At 42.5% G+C, this 15,610-nt stretch overlaps 1 protein-coding gene across 2 annotated transcripts in view; it reads left to right on the top strand.

The window, feature by feature from the left end:
* The first annotated feature begins 1,080 nt into the window (after positions 1-1,080).
* Mtus1 (microtubule associated scaffold protein 1) overlaps positions 1,081-15,610 on the top strand; it is a 167,450-nt gene continuing 152,920 nt past the window's right edge. The window contains exon 1 of one of the 2 annotated variants that reach the window (XM_042701021.1): positions 1,081-1,245. The gene's annotated coding sequence lies outside the window, so the exon portion shown is untranslated. The remainder of the gene's footprint in view (positions 1,246-15,610) is intronic. The other variant, XM_042701029.1, reaches the window with a different exon arrangement.

Genomic DNA, 15,610 nt, shown 5'->3' with positions numbered 1-15,610 from the left:
AATTTTAGGTCTCTGGTTGGGATTTATTGATTCGGTCACGTTAAACCTCTCCTGGAACAATATGTTCAGAAATGTTTTGCTCTGGAAATAGGCCTTTCAGAAGGAAAAAAAAAAATATGTTGTGGTCCATAAAAGACAGTTTTGGCTAAGAGCAGCGACTTTGTGTTTAGAGGAAAGTGGGGCGGGGGAGTCTCTCCTTTCCATTTTTGATCTGAAGATTAACATCAGGAATGCTCCTTTCTTTAAACTTGCAAGGTGCTGGCTAATAAACCCATAAAGAGAACAATCACTTCTGGTTCCTTCCAACTCTCGACCCTGATGATTCAGCTGTCTTCCCACCTCCTAGAGAGCTCAGAGGGAAAATACCTGAGGCCCGACGACAGGCAGGTGGAGGCACAGGATCAATAGAGCCTGGCCTGCCCCCGTCTGCTCCCCCAGCCCCCCTGCCCCTCCTCCCCGCCCCGGGCCACTGGGGAGCTCGGGTCGCCGGCGCGGGGACCTGGTGTGTTCTGGAGCCGCGCGGTTCAGCCAGGTGCGCAGGCAGCACGGGGGAGCTGGGCGTCGCGTGTGGCAACAGGTGCAGCGCGGTCCAGGGCCGATGCCCGGGGCGTGGGGCGGGTCGGCATTTAGCCCGGGAGCGCTGGGAGCTGGGCGATTGGGACGGAGGCGCAGATCCCGCCACGCCGGCCGAGCGGAGCGCAGATGCCGTCCCCAGGTACCGCCGGGTGCGTCTTTCAAGTTTCTGGAGGGTTGCAGCCCCCCTCGGACGCCGTCTGGTCTTTGTCCCGCGGTGATATACGGGGGGGGGGGGGGGGGAGGGGGAGATCGGTCCTGGAGCAGCCGCCGCCCGAGGCCGGGGTGAGGGGACCCGCGGCCCAGCGTCTCCCTTTCCAAGTTTCCCTGAACTCTCCGCCCTGGCTCCGCCCCTGGGCGGCGGGGAGGCGCGGAGGGCGAGGCGCGGCGGGCGAGGCTCCCCGAGGCCGGGTTCCCGCTGGGCTGCCGCGGCCGCGGGGGTGCAGGCGGGGGTCGGGGCCGAGCCGCGCGTTCCCCGGGGCACGCGTCGCCCCGCCGGCCTCCCGGGTGGGCTGGGGGCCGCTCCCCGCCAGGTGCCCAGGACGCCCGGGTCGGGAGAGCGCCTCTCGGTGCCCGTGCACCCCGTCTTCCCGGAGGGCCCGGCGGCGCCGCGGGCGAGCGTCCAGTGGATTCCTGAGCCTCGCCGGGAGAGGGGGCCCCGGGAAGGACGCGGTGAGTGCCGTGGATGGCGGGGCGAGCTTGCGGGGCGCAGGGGAGGGACGGTGTGTCGGGGTCCGGATGCTGGCGTTGGTGGGGAAGGCAGCGCGGGCACGTGGGGTTGGCGCGGCCGCTGCGGGAGGCACGGGTGCGGGGCTGTGGGAGCTGTCACCTTGAAAGTGACCGCTGGCCTTCCGGTGACCGGCACGCCACACGGCCCGCAGGGGCCCACCGAGCCCCGCACCCTGCCGGGCCGCCCGGCCCTGCCGGCCGCCTCGGCCCGCGCCCAGGTCGGGTGGCTGCAGCTCCTTCGCAGCCTCAGTGAGCAGCGCTGGAACCGGGTGGAAAGGCGTCGCGGACCCCCGGAGGTCCGCTCGCTGTGCCCCTCTGCTTCCCGCGGGTACTTTTCCGAGCTTTCAAGAAAATCTACTCCTAAGGTCACCTTACTGACTGCTGGGTCGTGATCAGTGCCCTCCGGTGTTTACTTTAGATAAGTCTTTCGGACCCGTAAGGAGACTTTTCTGCTAGATTATTTTGTTTTTTGACTTGTAATTATTTACTTGAGAATAAAAGGTTAATCTTATTCCTCCCCCCCCCCCCCCCCAGGCTGCTTAGTTGTAGATAATCGTGCCATTTTAAGTTGTCTCAGTTCTAAGGAAATCCAGTGTGTTTTGTTTGTTTTGAATAAAACAAGTTTTAAGCAGAACAGCCGGGAAGAAAGCTTTCGTGTTTGGCCAGGTAATTGGAATTCAACCATCCTAGGAAAGAAATCTCTGCGCTGGGGGTGGCAGGTGAGGGGCGGGGGGTGGGGGGAGGGGGGAGGGAAGGGGAAGGGAGAAGGGGAGGGTGGGGGTGTGGCTTCCTTGGGAGGGGGAACGGAGGAGGGAGGGGAAATTAAAAATTAAAAAATGAAGCGAGAGTCCTTGCTCCCTGATCCGGTGACCTCTTTGAGGAGTCTGAATACACCCAGATAACAGTGCACGGGTAACTTTTATAGCAATTGCATAACCTCAACTGCAGTTCTGTGAGAGCCTATTTCCAAGGATGGTAAATACAGGAAATGCAGCACCATTTAAAAATACTTGGGCAGTGCTTTGCGGTACAGAAAGTGCTTCTTTAACATTTTATATTGCCTAAGGAAAGTTACACACCATCTACTCCCAAAGAACTATTTTCTTACTGAAAAACAAAAACAAGCAAACAAAAATATCGGGAATTGACTTTAGTTTAAAATAAGTTATTTTAGTAATTGGCACCGATTTTTCCTACTTCTTTCTGGCTCACTGTGAGTCTAGCCCCAGACCTTCCTTATGCCAAACACCTGGTCTACCACTGAAGCATAGCTCCACCACTTCCCCCTTCTTCACGTTCTTTTAAACTAGGTTTACCATTTGTGCTACTAATGTCAACGGCTTAGATTAAACATTCGGTTTTATGTTCTGTGGTTAGAAAATGGAAAAAATAATAAACTATAATCCTAAATGATGTCATTTAAACATATATATATATATATATATAATTACATGATAGTGATCTCACTAAAGCAGCACTATGTAGAAGGCCCTAGCAGTGGTAACTTCTTCAGCCTATAAAACTTACCAAGCCAGCTGGGCACTGGTGGCTCCGGCCTGTAATCCTAGGTACTCAGGAGACTGAGATCTGAGGATCAAAATTCAAGGCTAATCTGGGCTGGAAAGTGTTAGACTTTTATCTCCAGTTAATGACAAGGCCTTCAGTGGAGCTGTGGCTCTAATGGTAGAGCACTAGCCTTGGGCAAGAAAGCTCAAGGACCATGCCTAGACCCTGAGGTTAAGACCTAGGATTGTCACAAAACTGGGTTAATATGGAGATAAGAGTGTTGTCAGAGGTCTGTGACCTTTAATTAAAGGTCAGTAATTCAAGGTGAATTTTTGGAGTGTTTTGTAGGATTAATGAAATTCTGGATAAAGGCCTCCAAATTCCTTGGAAATGAAACTTAAGCATTAAAGAAGCACACCATGGAGCTGGGAAGGTGGCTCAGTGGTAGAGCGCTTGCCTTGTATGAATGAGGCCCTGGGTTTGATTCCTCAGCACCACATAAGCAAAAAGAAAAAAGCTGGAGGGGCTGAGAAGGTGGCTCAGTGGTTAAAGCACTTGCCTTGCATGCCTGAGGCCCTGGGTTCGATTCCTCAGCACCACATAAGCAAAAAGAAAAAAGCCGGAAGTGGTGCTGTGGCTCAAGTGGTTAGAGCACTAGCCTTGAGCTGAAGAGCTGAGGGATAGTGCCCAGGCCCAGAGTTCAGACCCCACGACTGGACCAAAAAAAAAAAAAAGGAAGCATACCACTTAAATAGTTTCTTCTATTAAACGTATTTGTTATGCTTTTAAAAGTAATGTACCCTTGATACTAAAATTGTGGTATATTCAGAAAAATAAGAGTTAATCCTATTCCAAAGTTAGCTAAAATCTTTTTCTCTTTCCTTCTTTCCCTGCTTCCCTTTCTCTCTCTTTTTTCTTTCTCTTTCCCTCTCCTTCCTTCCTTTTTTTCTTTCCTTCTTTCTTTCTTTCCTTCCTTCCTTTCTCCCTCCTTTCCTCCCTCCCTCACTCTCTCTTTTTTCTTTCTTTCCTTCTTTCTTTCTTTCTTTCTTTCTTTCTTTCTTTCTTTCTTTCTTTCTTTCTTTCTTTCTTTCTTTCTTTCTTTCTTTCTTTCTTTCTTTCTGTCTTTCTGTCTTTCTGTCTTTCTGTCTTGTCGTGGGCCTGAACCACTAGAAAACTGGAAGTGGCTCTGTAGCTCAAATGGTAGAGCGCTGGCCTTGAGCTGAAGAGTGTGCAGGAACAGCGCCCAAGCCCAGAGTTCAAGCCCCACCACTGACCAAAAAAAAAAAAAAAAAGTTTTCAGTGACAATAAATCTTCAAAAATCTGATCTGAAATCATTTGGGACATGAGAACAAACAAGTATCTCATCAGCTGCTTATAGTCATCTACCTGTATTGGTAATTTTGTATGATACACAAATGATATTATAAATATCCAAATGGTCCTTGACCATTAAAGGTGTCCTCACCCCTCAGACATGACATTCTATAGATCTGTAAATTTAATAATTGTATTTCATCTGATCTTTTTATTTCAGATTACTGCTACTAAATATACTATTGAACCAGTGTGCAGGGTGTATTTCCTTAGGAACATAGTAGATGGCTCAAAGGTTTACTGAGACTTAGTGACCATTTGCTTTCTTAAAGTTTAACCAAAGTATGCCTACCAGTATTCTGAGAGTGTGTTCTATGTTGTTATATTCTTGTTAACATGGATGATTATTTTTAAGAGGAAGTATTCCTGCCAGTTTTAGAGTGGAACAATGCTATTTCAGTATTTAAACTTTGATTTCTCTGATTATAAGTGATGTTGGACACAAAAAATAAAAGTCCATTTTTGTTTGGCATTATTTTTTTTTTTAAGAGTGCCAGATTTTTCTTTTGGGATATTAGCATGTTTCTAGTATTCATAAAAACTGTTTATAGCTGGGTGCTGGTGGGTCATAGCTGTAAGCCTAGCTATTTAAGAGGCTGAGATTATTGAGATCCAGGTCTGATACTGCCCAGATGGGGGGGAAAAAAAACAAAACAAAACAAAAAAAACACCTCTTGCTGAAAAAGCGGACAAGAGATGTAAGCCTGTGTATACTGCTACCTGGCAGCCTAACAGAGGTAGATTTCACCCAGGCATATGCTGAGAAGGGAGACCCTATCTTAACAATGAGCAAAAATCAAGGCCGGAGGCTTGCCTCCAGTGGGAACAGCAACCCGCTTAGAGGCCCTGAGTTCAAATCCTAGTACCCTTAAAAAATAATCTCATCTGGAGGCTGGTGGCTCATGCCTGTAATCCTAGCTACTTAGGAGGCTGAGATCTGAGGACCATGATTTGAAGCCATACCAGGCAGGAGACTCCTTGAGACTCATTTTGTTTTTTGGTTGGTTGTGGGGCCTGAACTTGGGGCTGGACTCTGTCCCTCAGCTCTTCAGCTCAAGGCTAGTGCTCTACCACTTGAGCCATGGTGCCACTTCTGGCTTTTTCTGCTTATATGGTGCTGAGGAATCGAACCCAAGGTCTCATGCCATCTACCACTGAGCCACCTTCCCAGTCTCCATAAGAGCCTTATCTCCAATGAACTACTCAAAAAAGCTGGAAGTGGTGCTGTGGGTCAAGTGGTAGAGTGCTTTCTTTGAGCAAAAGAAGCTCAGGGACAATGCTCAGGCTCAGAGTTCAAGCTCCAGGACTCCTCCGCCCCCCAAAAAAGGCCTTTTATTGATTTTTAGTAGACATTTTTCATTCATATTGGAGATATTTTACCCATTTTTCCTTGCCCTATTAATAGTAGTGTTGACTTACAGACATTTTATACTTCTATGCTCTTGAATGTGTTGAATTTTTCTCAAAAATTAAAAAGAAAACTTTAGTCATGATTTAAAAACTATGTGACTGTAGTAGAAGACTTTAAAAAAGAGTTCATTCCCAAATTCTGAATTAGATTATAATTATTATGATTAGTGTGCTGGTCCTGGAGCTTGAACTCAGAGCCTTGATGCTCTCCTTGAGTTCTTTTTCCTCAGAGCTGCTGCTCTACCACTTGAGCCACAGTTGTACTTCTGTGTTTTTTGATGGTTAATGGGAGATAAGGCTCTCACAGATTTTCCTTTCAAGGCTAGTTTTGAACTGTGATCCTCAGATCTCAGCCTCCTGAGTAACTAGGTTTATAGCTATGAGGCACTGGCTGAATTAGATACTTTCCAAATCCATTACAACCTGTGTATTCTAGAGTAGCCTTTCCATCTGTTGAGGAATTGCTATGTGTGGTGTATACTATTAGGAAAAATATTCTTTGAAATCAAAGCATAAAGTTTTGGAGAGAGGCTCACTTGGTGTTATTTTGGGCCGGAAGACTCTTGACACTATAGGTTACCCATGGTTAGATGTTTTTCCCTCCCTGGAAGCCCTGAACTTATTGCAAAAAGTGAATGTGCTATATATAGACTGTGATACTGCTAATCTTGATACACCTACCCTCCACCAACTGTAAAACTGAGAATTTGATAGGTTGCATTGAAATCCTACTCATTTCCCTGCCTTGCTGTTACCATTGGCCAGTGACCCCACTAACATATTTTGCTCACCATTGGAGAGTCCACGTAAAACTCTGCTTTCTGGTGCTCCAGGAGAAGCCTTTCAACTTGTGGGTTGTACTATTTAAGATGGCTGTAATAGCCCATTGTGCTTTTGTTTGTTTGTTTTTTTGGGTCCGGTCATGGGGCCTGAACTCTGGGCCTGGGCGCTGTCCCTCAGCTCTTCAGCTCAAGGCTAGTGCTCTACCACTTGAGCCACAGTGCCACTTCCGGCTTTTTTCTTTTTGCTTATGTGGTGCTGAGGAATCGAACCCAGGGCCTCAGGCATGCAAGGCAAGTTCTCTACCACTGAGCCACCTTCCCAGCCCCCCCATTGTGCTTTTGAATATGTTGTACTTGTTCTGAACCATTCGAGGAGCCTATGGTTAAAAATTCAGATTCTGTCTTTGCAGAAAGTTTTAGCTGACATCATTAGAATATCCAAAGAGGTAAAACTGTGATTGCAAAAAGTCCAAGTGACCACAAATCAAATACTTGTATTTGTAGGAGTGTAAATGCTTTGGAAGGAGACAAAGTCCTTATCCTTAGTCCATCACATTTTTTCAAAGCCGTAGTTAATGTGCCACCAGGTTTGGTTAAAAAGTGATAATCTAGAGAATTCTGTAGATTGCAGGTAGTATGCACCCATGCTGTGCGGACTAATAAGAGAACAGGTCTTGTAAGATTTGGCCTCTGAGCTGGAGGCTGGTGGCTCAAGCCTGCAGTCCTAGCTACTCCGGAGGTTGTGATCTGAGTATCATGTTTCAAAGCTAGCCTGGGCAGGAAAGTCCACCAGACTCATCTTCAATTAACTGCCCCAGAACTGGAAATAGAGCTGAGACTCAAAGTGATTGTGCCTTGAGCAAAAAGGTTAAGGACAGTGCCCAGGAAAAAAAGAAACCAAAAAGTTTTAGCCTCTAAGTGATTTGGACCCATGACAAAATGTAACAAAAAAGTGATAGGCCAAATGACTATTAGCAAGCATTCTGGCTACTTGGAGAATATCTTGATTGTTTTCCCTTATTGAGGTAAATTTCTTTTTTTTTTGTGCTGGTACTGGGGCTTGAAATCGGGACTTTGAACTCTTCATTTGACTTTTTTCTGCAAGTCTGGCCCTCTATCACTTGAGCCACATCTTCACTTCTAGCTATTTGCCAGTGAGTTGGAGATAAGAATTTCATGGCCCTTTCTGCTCAGGCTGGCTTCAAACCATGATGGTAAGATGTCAGCCTCTGAGTAGCTAAGATTACAGGCATGAACCACAAGCTGCTGACCTCAAGTAAACAGCTGAAAACATGTATGTACCAACAAACTGCTGTCTTATTCAAAGTTTGACAGCCCAAGACTTGGAAGTCTTTAAGATTTGGATACAAATCTATTTATCCAACTGTTCATTTGCAATGTTATTTTTTTAGATTCTTTAAAAAATATTACAGTTTCATACTGAATCATTGATAGGATTTTTTTCCCCCCTGGATGTCCAGTAGTTTAAGGTGTTTTTCTTCTAAGTTAGGATTTGTCCAATGCTATTCACAGACTTGTTATTCACAAACTAAACTGTTTGCTGAAGGGAACAAAAAGCCTTCCTGACTTTTCAAACCTGAGCTATTTTTCTCTACTGTGGAAGCTTGAGTACACCTGGATTTTTTTTTTTCTCCTCTCACTTAAAGGAATATGTCTTTTTAAGTGTGTCTGCTATAAAGTCCCTTTATTTCCCTCTACCTCAGAAGCAAGCCATAGGATGACTGAGTGAGTCTGAGCTGTGAGGACGAGGCTGTATCCAGGACACTTACACAAGGTTCCAACCTTTCTCTGGAGGCAGATGGGCCAAGGAGGCAGTGACCACTTCGCTGGCAGGTGCTTGTATAGTGGTGACTCTGGCTTCCAGAGGAAGTAAGCACTAGTGATGGAGGATGAGTGAGCCCACCCTGTATGGAAAGAGGGATGAAGTGCGGTGGTGAGACCTCAGCCAGCCTGAAATGTTTTTGAAACATTTTTGACTAGAGGTCTCCACGCTTGTCTCAGGACGCTTTGGAATAAACAGGAGTGGAATTCTGCTTGTGACTTCTTTTTCTTTTTCTTTTTTCTTCTGGTCCTGGGGCTTGAACTCTGGGCCTGGGCTCTGTCCCTGAGCTCTTCAGCTCAAGGCTAGTGCTCTACTACTTGAGCCACAGCACCACTTCCAGCCTTTTCTGTTTATGTGGTGTTGAGGAATCGAACCCAGGGCTTCATGCATGCGAGGCAAGCACTCTACCACTGAGCTACCTTCCCAGCCTGTGATTTCTTTTTCTAAAAATTATTTCTGAGCCAAGTTTTAGAAAAGATTACCCTGATGATGATAATAAAAATTACTATTATTACTATTATTATTATTATTACCAGTTCTAGGGCTTGAACTGAGTACCTGGGCACTGTTTCTGAGCTTCTTTTGCTCAAGGCTAGCACTCTACCACTTGAGCCACAGCTCCACTTCTAGCTTTTTCTGTTTATGAGGTACTGAGGAATAGAACTCAGGGCTTCATGCATGCTAGGCAAGACTCTACCACCAAGCCACATTCCCATCCCAATCGTTAATTTTTAAAAATGAACTTCAGTGCTTTTGAAATGAGGAGTAACTGCCCTTTCACATGGGCAGTTTTCCATGGTGGTACTTGCTCACTTGGCCCAAGATGAAGAAAAAATATTTTTCCATTTGGGGTGGGGCACTGTTAATGTAGATAAATACAATCAACTATAAGGTTAGCTCAACAATGGAGGGTGAATAAGAATGAATGGTTGCTCCATTTACTAGCTTTCAAACACTTTGAAAGTATACATTTATGTATTTTCTTTTGCTCCTGGCCTTGCTCCTTCTGCTTCCAATTGGGCCTCATTCTTTTGGCTTTCTTGCTCATGCCTGGCACTTGAGCCATGCCTCTGGGCTGGAATTTTGCTGGTGAGCTGGAGGATTGATGATCTTCCAAGTCTTAAGCTGTCTCAGTAGTTGGGATTACAAGTGTGAGCATGAGCCACTTATGCCTGGCACATAAATCTTTGATTTACAGAGTAGCTTAATGTGTTCATTAAAGCTAGTAATTTTTCCTCAGACTATTGTTTGAGCTCCATATTGAAGAGTAATAAATACGTATTTACTTAACGATACAATGCATTTCAGCCTCGCTTACACTACCATACAGCTAAATTGAGAATGTTCATATATACATATTAGCAATGTGAATAAAAGGAAGAAAAGCACATTTTGCCTCCATTGTAACTTAGAAACATTATTTCATTTGGAAGTTTAAAAAGATTTAAAGTCACTTGAAGTTTCTCTCCCAATGTTCTCATTGCTTGAGTAGATTTTTACTAGAATCTTCCTGAGCAGTAAACGATGAAGTGTGTGGCCATAAGTTTCTTAAAGTAGCTAGAAAGGGTCAAAGAGGTTGCAATGGAAATGACTTCCGGATGGCAAAGTTGTGTCTGAGGTTGTGTACCAAGTTCATGCTGAGTGGTAGGACAGCCTGGGGAGCCTCTCACAGAGCCAGCACAGCCAAAAGGAAGAAAAGGGTAGGAACAAGGAAGTTTTCAAGGTCTCACCAAGGGTTTCTAAACTATTATATTACTCTCCCCTCAGTCTTTTAAATGTAGATATTTGGATATTGAAAGTAAATTGCAACTTTGATACAGAAGAAAAGAAACTTAGTCTCTAAGTTTTCAGGTCAGCCAATTAAAATTACTAAACCCATTTGGTGATTCTGTGTCTCTGGTGGACATTCAGAAAGGAGTTCTTCTGGTCTATGTCCATACTGAACAGAAAAAATAGGAAGAAGAGGTGAACATATACTTTAAAAAAAATAAAAGAATGAAATGACAGCTTTATTATCAAAGTAGTCTTCAAGATAAAATATTACTAGACATAAAGGCCATTTCATAATGAAAAGAATATTAGTTTTTTTAGGAAGACATAGCAATCATTACATTAAAGTAAGTAACTTATGTAGGGTGCTGGTGGCTCACACCTGAAATCCTAGCTATTCAGGAGATTGAGAGCTGAGGATCATGATTCAAAGCCGGCTGAGGCTGATAAATCCAAAAGACTCTTCAATTAGCAAAAAGCCCGAACTGTGGCTTAAGTGGCAGAGCCTTGAGAGACAAAGCCAAGGAGACAAGGCCTTAAGTTAAAGCCATTGTCATGGATACACCGACATCCCTGCCCCAAACAAACATAAGGAATTTAGGCTACTTGTAGATACCAATAACAACTTTGATATCTGAATCAAAACTGGAACATATTTAAAGAGGGCTTCCTTGGCTCATGCCTGTAATTTGAGCTACTCATAAGGCTGAGATATGAAGATCCAGGTTTGAAGCCAGTGCATTCAAAAAGTTTGTGAGACTCTTGCCTCCAAATAAGTACCAAAGAAGCCTGAAGTGGAGCTATGGCTCAAATGGTAGAATGCTAGCCTTAAGCAAAAAAAGTACAGACACACCCATGTCCTGAGTTCAAGCCTCAGGACCTGCAAAAAGAAGAAGAAAAGGGAATGAAAAGGAAATCCCTTTTAAACCTTTGAAATCAAAAAGTTTCACAAGAATTATTGGCTCTTACTCATTACTTTCTCAGTAAATTGATAGAGCAGGTAGATAGATTAGTAATGTATAAATCTTAATGACACTGTCAGCTATATTAATTGATGTGCAGAGAATACTTTATTCAGCAAATACAGAATATATATGCTTTTTTAGTTGTGTAGATTATTTCTATAGAATAGTTCATTGTGATCATTCTATACATGCATATAAATATAGCTGATGTAAATAAACATATAAATGTTTGTCTTAGGATTCATTAAATCTTGACTGTTGTTGGCCTGCCCTCTATCCTTTATTATTATTATTTTTTCTGGTCCTACAGCTTAATCTCTGGGCCTGTGTACTGTCCCTGAGCTTTTTGTGCTCAAGGCTAGTACTCTTCCAATGGAGCCACAGCTCCCTTCAGCTTATTTGGCACTTAATTGGAGGTAAAAAGTCTCTATAGACATTTCTGTCCAGGCTAGCTTTGAAACCTAGTAATGGTTAACTCAGGTGTTATTTGCACATACACAAATACTGAAGGAAAAGTCCACATGCCTTCCAACTCATTCAGATAAGCAGTTCATGCGAAGTTTAGCAGTGTTCAGTGACAAAAGAGAAATTAATCTTTTATGTTTATTTTATGTACTTTTTGGTAATGATTAAGGATATAAAGTTGAAACTGCATATCCTCTTAAGAAGGGCTAGTTTCATGGAATTTAACTGGAACCTAATGCACATATAAGCATTGTAAGATGTGGCATTTAAATATAAGCCCACCCTATTCCCTCATCCCTGTGTCAAGTTGGTTGAATTGTATGTACCAGAATTCTGGTAAAATCAGTTGTACTATAAAAAGTTATATGTGTATATATATTATATATTATATGATATACAGTAGTTATTCTGTAATCACATTCTTAGACATGTTATACGAGGGATGCCCACTTAACTGTTACTACTCACTTAACCCTCAGCCTTCAATTGAAGTGAGGATTGTGAAGTCTTACCTGTTGACAGTGGAGTAAGGACTGGAGAAAGGAGCAATGGGCTGAGCAAGGACTTGCTAGGACCTATTTACCAGGAAAGAGATACTCATTTTTATTAGATCGTCATGTGAAATCAGCCTATTTATTTATTTGACGGAATGGCACAGATATGTCAGAATTTGGCCTTAGTTCTGAGTTTAGTATGTGTGTTGCTAGCTGTATGTTGGAAATTCTGATACTAAGTCTTTACTACCTCTTTTAATTCTAATATGAAAATACGAGTTTAGTCAATGAAAAGGGAATGGAGACCAAAAACACCTCTCCATTTCTTTTTATGAAAAAAACATTAAAACCACTTTATATTGTGTATTTCACTATTTTTTGTTAGAAATGCTGGTTATAGCTTCCTAAACTATAACATTTATAATTTAAACTTTGTAGATACATAATGAAGAGAAAAAATATTTTCTACTTACATAGCATGCCTTTCTTCATCACAAATGATTAGACCTCTTCCCTACCCTCCAGTGCTGGGTATTGCTTTTCTTCTCACTTCTGTTTTTTTTTTTTTTATTTTTTTTATTAAGTTGAATTGGGAATAATAATAAAAATAGAAGTCTTTCAACATTTAGTTAGACTTGGTTTACTCTGATGTCATGAGACCTTAGAAGACATAATTAACAATAGGTTGGAAAAAATGTTATGGACTAGCCAGAAATTGGGTTCATGTCTGAGATATTTCCATATTTGCTGTGTGACCTGAGGTAAATTACTTTATTACCGCTGTACCCTAGTACCTTAGGGACAGTACCTGTCTCATTTGGTTAGGCTGCCTCAGTGACAGGCATATAGAAAATAATCAATACTTGGCTAATACTCCTCTTGTCTCCTGTCCTAAATCTCTTCTGATTCGTAAATGAGTGTCTCATGTAATTTCCATGACTTAGCTTTGGTGGAAATGGTGCTTGGATAGGCTGGTTGTCTGTTGAGAATTGAATTCTGGACATTGAAGCTGGATAACTTTCTCTTCCTTTAAAAATGATGGGTTTGTACAGAATATTTGACTTTATTTTTGGACCCCAGTTTTTGTTGCTTCTTTTTCTTTTTTGAATTTTGAAAAAAGCATATCATATTTTGTTATACTTGAATTGTAGCTTTTAAAATCAGAGCATATACTCTCATCTTGGTTATAAACTCTGTGAATTATGCTGCCAGTTTGCTATCAGCTCATTCTAAAAGCACTTAAGAGTTGAGTCATCACTGTGGCTATTAATGCTCTGTGATTTTAAAGTGCTCAGGTCCCTTGCTTGAATTTTATTCTTCAACTTCATCCAAAACATTCATGTTTGAGTTTCAACTGTAAAATGTTACTACTTATATATTTGTATACTAAAACAATTCTGAGCTTTCATCTTTCAGGCAAAAGGAACTATTCATTCCATATGTTTTTGGATAAGATTCTGGAAATTAAGAACAGTTTCACTCAGTTAGCACTTGAGCCCTGCTATTTGGGCAGAAATGGTCATGAGAGCTCTGTTTTAATATAAGGAATTAGGGACCAGAATTAATTGCCTATATGTGTTATGGTAAGTTAAGAACTAGGAATAATTCCCAGGACTTGAATCCATACAGTCTCTTCTCCCATTATGACATTATTATTTGATTGGTTTTAATGCCAGTAAAAGTAATATGTTGTAGCCAGGTGTTGGTGGCTCACATCTGTAATCCTCGATACACAGGAGGCTGACATCTGAGGATCATGGTTTGAAACCAGCCTGGGCAGTAAAGTCCATGAAACTCTTATCTCCAATTAACCATCAGACAATTGGAAGTGGAGTTGTGGCTCAAAGTAGTAGAGTGCTAGCCTTGAGCAAAAATGCTCAGAGACAGTGCCCTGAGTTCAAGCCCTACATCTGACTCCTCCCCTCCTCCCCCCAAAAAGGTAATATGTTGTCACTGCTAGGGTCTTATACATATTGCCGCTGAAGTAAGATCCGTAATCATGTACTACTTTGGATATATGTATATATTGAATGACAGTTTAGGTTCATAATTTATTTTCTAACAACAGAAAATAAAATAATGTTACATGTTGTAAGTCATTTACATCAGTAGCACAAATTGGAATTAACAGCTATAGATCATTATAATACTTTCTCCACTTTGTTTTGCCCCTCCCTTCCTTTTTTTTTTTTCTTCTCTCTCCATTTTATTTACTGTTCCGAGATACAATCTTTGCCATGTAGCCCAGACTAGCCTGGAACTTGAGATCCTCCTGCTTCAGTCTCTTGAGTACTGGATTACTGGTGTGTACCACTACCTGTAGAAATTTTTTAGTTTTTCACACTGCTTTTTCAAAAAGACAATGAAATTCCATAAGAATAGTCATCTAGCCGGGCACTGGTGGCTCACGCCTGTAATCCTAGCTACTCAGGAGGCTGAGATCTGAGGATCGCGGTTCAAAGCCAGCCCGGGCAGGAGAGACCGTGAGACTCCTATCTCTAATAAACCACCAGAAAACCGGAAGTGGCGCTGTAGCTCAAGTGGTAGAGTGCTCGCCTTGAGCTGAAGAGCTGAGGGACAGCGCCCAGGCCCAGAGTTCAAGCCCCACGACCGACAAAAAAAAAAAAAAAAAGAATAGTCATCTGAATCACTTTGTCTTCTGTTTTATAGATTAGTAGTCTAGAACCTTGATTGTTGAATAAAGACTATTTATCTGAAATATTTTTCAATACAATAATTGACTCAAGCTACACAGAAGCTCATAGTCAGTGAGACAAGCTGGGTTCATCCCAGATGGAAATTGAACAGGTGAGGGTTGCTGTCACTAGACACTACCTCATAAATGCACATTTATACCTCTGTCTGTCATGACTTATAGCTCTAAAGACCAGGAAGACTTCTAGCTCTAAAGACCACGACGACTTGGTTATCCAACTGTCTTCTGAGGCTTGTATGTCATTTTGACTTTAAAATTAGACTCTTACTCAGACTGGCTCTTCCTCAAGCTACTGCAGTGAGTTAGATGAGCGCATAGGTTGCCTTTCTGTGCAAGAACTTTTATTGGCCAATGGAAAGCTGAATATTGGTAATCGTTTTCAAATAAAAGGTACAGGAAGTTGATGTTTAGTAAAGGTTGGGAGGTGCGAGGTAAGTGCCAGCTTGCGTAACTACACAAACGTAACGATATCTTTCAATTGTTCTTGGCAGGATTCAGATGGAAAATTGTTTTCCTTTTAGCCAAGTGGTCTTTGAAGAGATGTGGCAGCTTCCAAAGGTTCTGAACAAGGAGCTGTTCATGATCATTGGACTCTGGGAGGAAATGACTTTATTTTAGCTTGAAATTCTGCCCTACCTTTATTACCTTTTAGGGAGTTTTGGTATGAGCTGTTTATACTTTTCAAACAACTAGCACACAAAATCTTTTACCTCAAATCATTTCCTTCCCACTGTACAATCCTTGACACACTTGATAGGTATTATGTGCAAACAGGTTGGTTTTAGTTGTTTCCTTTTAAAAACACATTCCTCTCTGTGTTGACTCAACATTGTCCTGAAACTTTAACTCAGGATACAAGTGGTACTGTGGCTCAAACACCAAGAAGCTTAGGGACAGAGTATAGGCCCTGAGTTCAAGCCCTACAACCGACCAAAAAAAGAAAACAAAAAACCCAAACCAAGTTTAGTGAATTTGTACCATG

Source organism: Dipodomys spectabilis, unplaced genomic scaffold (assembly GCF_019054845.1).
Source record: "Dipodomys spectabilis isolate Male_0828 unplaced genomic scaffold, ASM1905484v1 ptg000009l, whole genome shotgun sequence".
NCBI lineage: Eukaryota > Metazoa > Chordata > Mammalia > Rodentia > Heteromyidae > Dipodomys > Dipodomys spectabilis.
Note: the sequence above shows the minus strand (reverse complement) of the source record. Positions and strands in the feature narration are given on the sequence as shown.